Here is a 9,602-nt window from a genome sequence, read left to right as displayed (position 1 = left end):
ACTTAATTAAAGTTTTTCTCCCCCTCTAAGTCCTTCAGCCAATCAGGACTCAAGTGCCAGAGAAAGATTGAGTCGATCAAAAGAACACTCCAGGGTCCTCCCAGACAAATGCAGAAGAAGGGGACCAGGAAAGGGGGACAAAGAGAGGAACACGGAGAAAGAAGACAAAGCAAGAGGGGTGGGGGAGGAGAAGAGACACAGCAAATCCCTCCACAGGCTCCCTGCGTGGAGTCGCCCCCCCTTGCCGGTGCCCTGCCACCCCACCACCTGCCCCTCCACGCGCTCGCCAAGGCAAGGCAAGGCGCCCGAGGAGGGCCTGGTCCCCAAGGGGGCTTGCAAGGGGCTGTGCTGTCCCGGTTGTCCTTCACGGGGCTGTGGGACCTAACCTGCATTTAGGATGCCTCTCTCCGGAGGAAAATATACCACGGGCCAGGTGAGCCGCGGCCCTCTGATTTGAGGGTGTGGGGACAGGGCCCAGCGCCTCTGGCGTTCCTGCTCCCAGCTGGAAAGAAGCTTGGAAACGTCGGGAGCCTGGCGGCTTCTCCCTCCAACTCCACCGTCAGACACTCACCCGTCGGCCACGCACTGCGGCCTCCACCCGACCCCGGGCATCGTGGGCACTTGAAAACCCAAAACGTGATTTGGGCCCTGAAGACATTTACAACCTAGTAAGGTGATAATGTAAGGGCGTAATTTATTAAGGTATTAAATTGCAGCAAACTGACTATAAATCATACAGGCTGACTTAGGGAAGGTTTTCTGATGAAGACAGAGTTTGAAATTCAAAGAAGGGATGAGATTTCAATAGACGGACAAATTCCTACCCTCTTAAAGTCGGTGGCGAAGCCAGCAGGGCACCCGAGCCTCCTGCTCACACATCTCAGAGTTGCTGTCCCTTCTGTCCCCGTAGAGAGGACAGGTCACCACAGTCGCAGTGCAGGGGTCCTCAGAGGGCCCAGCTTACTTCCATGTGGCCACATCTTCTACTTTAGCACCCGCATAGCCTCAGGGCTTCCCAGAGCCGGTGGTCTCTCTCTCTGATCTTCACTTTACCCTTGTTTCTCTCGCTTCAGGACCCCCTTTGGCCAGAACGACACTGGCAAACTGAGCTGGAAAATAAAGAATTATTAGATTAATTCATTATCTAGATTATTTAGGCCAGATGATTTATGGGTCTTCACCCAAATGTTTTGACCAGGTAACTTTGATACCCACTTAGAATCTTCTAGAGCAATCCTTTTTTGGGGGATTCTTTATTGTGAGATGAGCTTGAGCAATTTTGACTCCCACACAAACAACTTTAGGTCCTTCTCCCCCGCCCCCCACCTTTATTGAGGTAAAATTGACAAACAAAAATTGTATATTTTTAAGGTGTATAACTTTGTCGTGAGAACAATTAAGATCTAGTCTCTCAGTAACTTTGAAGTTTATCTGATCTTCTTAAGCTCTTTTCATCTTTTCCAAATCCTAGCTCTGGAATTTCCTCTTGGAATCCTCAAATCAAGGGGTCCATGTAAAAAGGAACTACATTTGCATTACTCCCCTAAAAATAAATCATATCACATTATTCAACAACTTTTAATATTATATATATATTTGACAATAAGATGTCTTTAGGTCTCCTGGAGTTTTATACCAGCAACTGATAGATGGAAGCATTTACAACCAAATTCCTTAATCTTCCTTCTACCCTAGTTTATCTTCTGAAGATATTTGCTTGATACTATTTTAGACCTAAAAATGTGGAAATTAAGGCACAGGGCAGGAAAGCAAATACTGAATATCCTAAGTGATTCTACTCTTTAAATTATTACTAATGTCCTCTACTATATTGTTTAATCTCTATTTAAAACTTTGCTAGTGGAATATTGGCTTTGTTGCACTTTTTCCTGAGAAAACATGGAAATGTTCATTCATCTATATATTTATCTGGCAAAACCTTAATGGCCTCTGATGTGTCAGGCCCAGTGTAGGACCTCGAATTATGGGGAAAGAGGGGGCTGTCACCACACTTAGTTGTTTGGAAGACACAGACTAGTAAAGCCTCAGAAGTGCTAAGAGTGAGAAACGCCTGGAGCACTGCGAGCGCAGAGGCCATGTGCCTAAGGCAACGGGAGAGAGGCAGAGAGGCCCGACCATGTGCAAAGACGGCTGAGCCTGAAAACATGAGGAAGAGTTACAAGTGGTGACCGAGAGGAAGGGGTTCCACGTAGAAGGAGTAATAGTAGCTTTTGCAAACCTGTGAAGCAGCAGGGTGCATTTGGAGGACCATAGTCAGCCTGTTAGGGCTGGAGTGTGTGTGACGTGAGATGGAGGAAGGCCCGAGAAATCAGGGAGGAAGCAGCAGGGCAAGGGCCTTGTGCTAGGGAGCTCGGATTTGATCAGGAAGGCAGTTGGGCACCATCACAGGGGGTTAAGCAGAAGTGTGACGGAAAATTCGTATATCAGGGGGGTTGGGGAGGCGCAGTGATGAAAGATGGCTTAGATGACACTCAAGGGAGAGACAGTTTAGGGCCAGCTGCAGAAAGCGAGGTGAGAAGAGACACAGGCGGACCTGCGGTCCTGAACGGAAGGGGGTGAAATTAGCTGTTTGTATCACAGAGGCTGCTCTGAGTACTTGCTGCCACTTCATACTCATTAAGTACTCAAGACCCGGTTGTTAATATTTTATCTATTGTTCTCCAAAGTACTTACAAAAATCTATTATTAAAGTTGGTCTGAGGACAAGTAATATTTAGGTAAAAGCATCCGTCTAGATTTAATCAGGTACACCCCCCCCCCACACACAAACCACTCTATAAACAAAATAAAATTATTAATAGAAACGTTTTCAATATATATGTTAAAAAGTTAATTTCTTTATTATGTAAAGTGTTATAAACTATTAAGATAAAAAAACAGCCCTATTTAAAAATGGCTAATCCATATGAATAAGCTCTTCAAAAATGAAGAAATAAAGATATCTAAAAAGCAGATGAAATTATTCAGCTTTACCGATTATAAGAGAAAAGACAGATTAAAATAATGAGGTACCACCTTTATACATCAAATTGGCAAAGGTGTTCAAAAATGAGATTCAGTATTGAGAATTGTGTTGTGTTTCATCAAATGGCCATTTTATGTACTGCTGGTAGGAATGTGAAATAGTCAACCTTTGGAGAGCAATTTGAAAACACGAATTTAAAACTTTAATCAGATTATTATGTTTTGGGCCCAATAACTCCACCTTTAGGAATTTATCCTAAGAAATTAATCAGATAATGTTTATCAGGATGTATATACATGGATACTCATTAAATAAGTATAAATAATAGCTTTAGTAGAACACTTGGAGTGTCTACTCAGTTCATAGTGACTGCTTTTATGGGCTATCTTACCTCCAAAGGGGGCCCTCCAGCAGATTTTGTACCACAGAGCAGCATCCTGTCCTACCCCCAAAACAAATGGTAATAATTAAGTTGGTCTTCACCCTAGCTGAGCCAATCAGGTTTCCTTCTCTAGGAATTTGGATGAGAGGGACAGTGAGAGAGGAAATAGTATCTTTGTTAAGTTAAGCTTCTCAGTATATCCTGAATATTCCATGTATATTTTTTTCAAAAGGAGATAGTATGGGATAGCAAAATACTTTCTGAAATAGGTGACTTGGAGAACCTAGAAGTTCTATAATAGTGGATGGAAGGGGCCAAAGTCTTTGTACAACCAAAAAGGACTACATCAATTTAAAAAAAGTGGTACCTTGAACTGCCATATGTTTTTGTAAAATTTACCAAAGTAAGACATTTTTGTATTTTTTTCTTAATGAGGGCTCCCCAAATTCTGTAAACTACAGGACCTATAAAATCTGGATCAATCCAAGATATCTGGGATCCCGACAGTCTAAGATGTGCTGATCCACTGACTCTTTTCAGCCCGAGTGTTCTTTTTTGTAGCCAGCTAGAGGATACCTTTCCTAGGAAAGGGGGATTAGTGAAACAACTAAAATAGCACTGAATGAGCTCTTAATCTTTTTTAGTTTATATTAAACTAAAAAGTTAAAAATTATTTAAACATTTATGTTCCCAATATTGTTGGGATCTATCCCAGCAGTGAGAGTATAGATATCTCATTACCCATATGCTGGATGTTCTTATTTTATCTTCAGTATTTGTCAGTTTCTGTTTAATCTGTTTTATTTCTTTTTGGTTTTTAAATGTTCCTTTTCTCCCACCTTCTATTTCTCTTAAGGCGTTATCTGTTGCATTTCTTGGATTTAGCCTTGATATTTTTCTGTTGCTTATTTTACGTGCTGTTGATTTTCCTGAAATGTTAGGATATGTGCGCAGTGTTTTCAAGGACGGTGGCTCCTCTCTGCAATTTCCTGGGGTTGTTCCCTCCCCCTGCTTGATCCAGGCCTTTTTTTTCCTTGCCTCTATTATCTTAAGCCTGCTTAATTTTGATTCTACACCTGGAAGTTTCCCCTCAGTGTGTGGCCATGCCTCGGAATGGAGCCCTGGCTGGTCGGTTTCAAGAGTTCATAGGGGGAAAAAGCGTTTATAGGGGCGAGATTGCCCTCGCCACTTCAGATTTTAGCAGAGCCCCGAGCATTCACCCACTAATAGGATTAGGCCAAACTCCTCCAGTTTAATCTCTTGTTCTTAAATTGACTCACCTCACTTTCCTGTGGCTTATTTGGGGGGTTTCCAGTTTGGGGGTCTGTCAGATGTCCCGCTGCTTCCTCTGCTTTCTCCCACACAGACCCTGAAATTGTGCAGACGTGGCTGTTAGTGATATGCTTGGATATGGGGTTCACTGAGACACCTGGTCACCTAGTTTTGCAAAACGTGGTCCGTAGGTTTTGGTTTTGCTGTTTCTTTCTCTCTTGGTTTTATGTGGGGATTTGATGAGATTAACTACACTATTGTCACTGTCATCTTTCCAATATCTGTATTTTATTTTTGAGGGGGGAAAAAAGTACAAAAATGACCCATTCTAGTTGTTTTAAAAAAATTTAGAGGTATATAAAATAAAAAGAAAGTGCTCTCTTCTTCCCAGTTCCATTCTTCAAAGGAATTTACTGTTAAGAGGTATATATCTTTCCAAACATTTTTCTTTCTTTTCACTGTATGTGTGTGTGTGTATATATATACACACATATATATATATACTTTCTACTGCTTTACTACCTACATTTTCATTGCAATTTTATTTTTCTACTTGATTATACATTGGGGACATCTCTAAGGACTAATTTAGTCTGATAGTCCTTGTAATTGATCACCATTACCAAGTGGATAGTTCTCTCAGGAAGGATACAAACCGCTTCTGGTTGCTTTGAAAATAAACATTTAAATAGTGTTGAATTCTGTCACAAAATAATTGATGGTATGTGTCTGCAGTATGAGGGTCTTGGTGCTCAGGACCGCTGGGTGAAGAACTCCTTTGTGAGCTCCAGGCTGCTTTGCTCTAAGAAAATTCTGTTTCGGGGACAGCTCGGGCTAGAGTGACCCTCTGAGCTGAGCTTTTTCAATACTACTTGTGCTTTTCTCCAACTGGGTATGAGATTGAGTCTTGGGCCAAAGAAGAAAAAAGCTCTTGAGTTCCACTCATGAGGCTCTAACATGGCATGGTGAGCAGAGCATTCACAAAGTGAGGCTCCGGGCCCAGCTCTACCATGACTGGATTAACACTGAGCAACATTTGACCTTTCTGGGCTCAAAGATAAATTTAGTCGTCTAGCAAATTGTTTCAGAATGCGTTATAACTTAATTTTTTTAAAAAGAAAAGAAGCTATGTAGGGCGTACGCTTTCCAGTTCCATTTGGTAAGGATCATTCCTCTTTTATCTTATACCCTGCCCTTTCATAGACATGCATAATCTACTTGGCCCCTGAAAGGTTTGAGGCTCATACCCTAGGACTAGGTAATTTTTAAGGCCATGTTTTTCAAAGTGTGATCTAGGGCTTTGTTAAAGTGAAGATTCCTGGGCTCCACACCAGGTTTACTTAATCAGAATCCTGCAGAGTGGCCTAGGGAACTGCACTTTTAATGTGGGCTCCTGATGGTTCTATTGCTCACCAAAGTCTGAAATCTCCATTAAGGTAAGTTTCAACTATGTCATCCTAACATTATAGATAGAGAGAGGGTGGGGAAGGGAATTGAGCATTAATAAATATATTTATTTTATCTACCTGCTATAATTCTGAGGCGGGAAGGACACTTTCCTTACTTCCCTTCCATTACAGGTTATTGGAGGCAAGGCCAAGCTGTTTTCCTCAAAGCAGGGCATTAGGACACAGAAAGACCTATGTACATAGTGAGTCATTAGATTACACAGGCCTTGGAGAGAAGTTCTAGAAGACAAGGTAGCAGGCTAATATTACTTCTACTTTTAATAAATAACATTTATTGAACACTATGTGCCAGGTAGGGTGCAAAGGACTTTAAATTATTTCATTTGAGTCCTATAGCAGCCTTCAGAGGCAGGTATGACTATCTCCTATAATAAATAAAGGTTTAGAAAGGTTAGGTAACTTTAAAAATTTTTATTTATTATTATTATTATAATATATATTTTTATTGATTTCAGAGAGAGGAAGGGAGAGGGAGAGAGAGATAGAAACATCAATGATGAGTCATTGATTGCTGCCTCCTGCCCGCCCCCTCCTGGAGATCGAGCCCGCAACCCGGGCATGTGCCCTGACCAGGAATCGAACTGTGATCTCCTGGATCCTAGGTCGATGCTCAACCTCTGAGCCACGCTAGCTGGGCTAGCTACCTTTTTTAATGTCCCATAGTTGATGAGTTGTTGAGTTGGGATTCAAATTCAGTTCCAAAAGATCACCCCTGTTCCCTAACTGGGTTGATCAGTACATAGATGGGAGACAGTGAGGTCTGGATAGGAAATTACCAATCTGTTGGGTCATAAATTCTTTACCCAAATGGATAGGAGAAAACATTGAACACAGGTGTGATTAGTAAGTTCCGTAAGGTATAGATGGGCTTATTCAATAAATTGTGCTTTTATTTCCTAGAGAACTCACTGACAGAATAGATTCTCACTACATTTGTTGTTATTGAACTGAGAAATGGAAGCCAAGTTTGCCAAATCCTGCAAGGACTGAATCCCCTTAAAATATTTTTTCCCTTTTAGTCGTCTATAAAAGAGACGCCCGTGATCTTCAGGAAAGCCTTTTAAAAAGACAAATGACTAGGTCTTTCCCCAAATTTTTGAATTAGTTTCTTGGAGACTCTAGGAATCTGTAATCTTAAACAGGTCCCTTGGTGATTCTGTGGGTCAAGGATCGTATTAAATGATCCCAAAGTGGACCCCTTGGGCTAAGGGATAACTTTCTTAATTGCAATGGGTCTGATTTGGGTTGCGAGGGAAGCCCAATCTGGCCGAAAGAGCCTGCTTTCTTCCTTAACCTCTCCTTCCTCCTAGTTCTTTTGTGCCCCTACCCTGTATATCTCTCCTTGCTGTCACGGTGTCTTTTTCCTGCTAAACCGGCTGTAAATGACACTTAGAACAGCAGCGCCACGTTGTGAGGGAAACAATGCAGTGCGACAGAAAGCACAGGGCACTGTCCTGACAGCTCACCGGGCTGCAGTTGTCACTTTTTCCTGCAGAGGGCACCCTTTCCTCACGTTTTTAAAATGAGGAATTTTTCCTTCCCTACCTGGACGAGCTCAGTAACCATCCCCGGGGGGGGGGGGGGGGGGGGGGGGGGGGGGGGGGGGGGGGGGAAGGCATGGGGTGGAACATCCCTGCCAGATCAGAAATCAAAACCCAGCACCTTGTAAAACTAGAATAAACTGGGGAAGAGGTCAAGTGCATAAGCCTTCTGCTGAAGTTAATAGAAGTCTTCTTACGGTAAGAATAGGCAGGTGGTCCCCAAGTCAGTGTGTGACTTTATTATAAAGACATGTCTATTTGGGGTAGTACCTGCTTCAGATATGTCTTGAAAAGAGTTATTTTTTATGTGGTACACATGAGTCAGGCATTAATTAATAAATCAGGCCGCTAGTCTGGTGATATTTCTACCCAATGACATAGGTTCATGTTGGTGGAACAGTTGGGTCACTATAGTGTTCTGATTATGCACCTTTTTTTTTTAAATTAGGGGGAGGGTGCAAATGCAGCTCCCCGCACCCCACAAGTTATGTAGTTGAGTTTCCCACATTTGGGGAAATTGCAGGCGTCAGCACACCGGGAGTGCAATGGGTGAGCCTCGCCCTGGGAAAACCACCTTCGTGATCATGGCATGTCCCCTGCCAAGGATGATTATGCATCTTTTGATTGAGTCTCACCTGGCTAAGTGTCTCTCTGTCTCTGTTTCTCTCTCTGTTTCTCTCTCTCTCTCTCTCACACACACACACACACACATTTTCACACTTTCTGTTATTTGTACCTGGACACGGCCTAATCATGTTTAGGGATCCAGCTAAATTAACATAGATCGAAAGAAAATACATTAAAATATACATAAATCCACTAGTCTACGTGGTTGGATTCTTTCCTTGTTTTCCAATAAGCTGCATGTAGGCTTCAAAGTCGGGAGGAAGCACCGAGAAGGATGTACGGCTCTGCAGATTTGCCTATAATTCCCTAGCAGATGATGGCATGCCTTTGTTTCTCTGCAAGCTACTTGGTTTTCTGAAATAGAGTTACTCTGGTTGCCAAGATCACATGGTTTAATGTAACGGTTTTGTTTACTCTGATGCGTTTGCCGCCTCTCGACCTAGGCAGTGAGCCCCGTGACTGCAGGCTCCACCCTTGGATCTCTCACATCCCTCCACACGCACTGCCCACGTGGTTGGGCCTGCACTAGTTGCTCAATACGAGTGTTAAGGTTGATAGGTAGACTCATGAGAAGAGGTGTTTTAAAAGTCAAGGAGAACTCGGAGAGAGAAAACCAGAAAGCGATAAAAACTAGAGTTTCTGAAAGACTGACTTAACTGACTAGTGAAAGGAAGTAACTGAGAAAAGGGAGATGGAAGAGATGGTCTAATCCAAGGCAATGTGGAGAGAGGAAATGGAAGTCTAGTCTTTGTAAAGAATGGATATGTTATTGTGGACAATAATAACTTCTGAGGAGATATTCGTGGTAAGTTAAGAACTAAAATTTCCTTGCTGATTGAAGACAAAAAAGAATGCTACGAGGATTATCTGTGAAAGAAATTTGTGATTTTGCAGTGAGTTCCGACTGATGAATGAGTCTACAGGTTTAATATAGTAAGCCAAGCTTAAAGTCTTTCCTGAATGCTAGAATCAAAAATCGAATACCTAAAATTTAAAAATTTAAATCTTGCTATGTTATTCTAGGGAGTTGAGCCGGTTAACGTGTCCGCAAAGATGTCGAAGAATTCTGCTTTAGCTTCGTAGGTACAGTGGATAAAAGAGCATAGCCTAGCATTTCTAACACTCAATCTCATGAGTGAGATCCCATTTTCCAGAGACCCTTATTTAGCATATCTTAATGCTTATGGATATTTAGAGTCTAGAAAGGATTAAGATTTACTCAAATGGTAGCTTACTTGGATGTTTTATTTCTCTCTTTTTTTTTTAACTTACTTTTAATTGCACATATACTCAGTAGGATACATCTGGAATATTTTAAAGCAAAA

The 9,602-nt window shown here is 42.0% G+C and overlaps 1 non-coding gene across 1 annotated transcript; it reads right to left on the bottom strand.

Annotated features, from left to right (window-relative positions):
• Positions 1 to 8,098: 8,098 nt before the first annotated feature.
• LOC148091563 (U1 spliceosomal RNA) lies at positions 8,099 to 8,261 on the bottom strand. Its single transcript, XR_015715655.1, has one exon. It is a non-coding gene; the product is annotated as a U1 spliceosomal RNA (small nuclear RNA).
• Positions 8,262 to 9,602: the final 1,341 nt, after the last annotated feature.

Source organism: Miniopterus natalensis, chromosome 14 (assembly GCF_054644295.1).
Source record: "Miniopterus natalensis isolate mMinNat1 chromosome 14, mMinNat1.hap1, whole genome shotgun sequence".
Lineage (NCBI taxonomy): Eukaryota > Metazoa > Chordata > Mammalia > Chiroptera > Miniopteridae > Miniopterus > Miniopterus natalensis.
The sequence above is the reverse complement of the archived record's forward strand: the minus strand, read 5'-3'. Positions and strand labels throughout refer to the sequence as shown.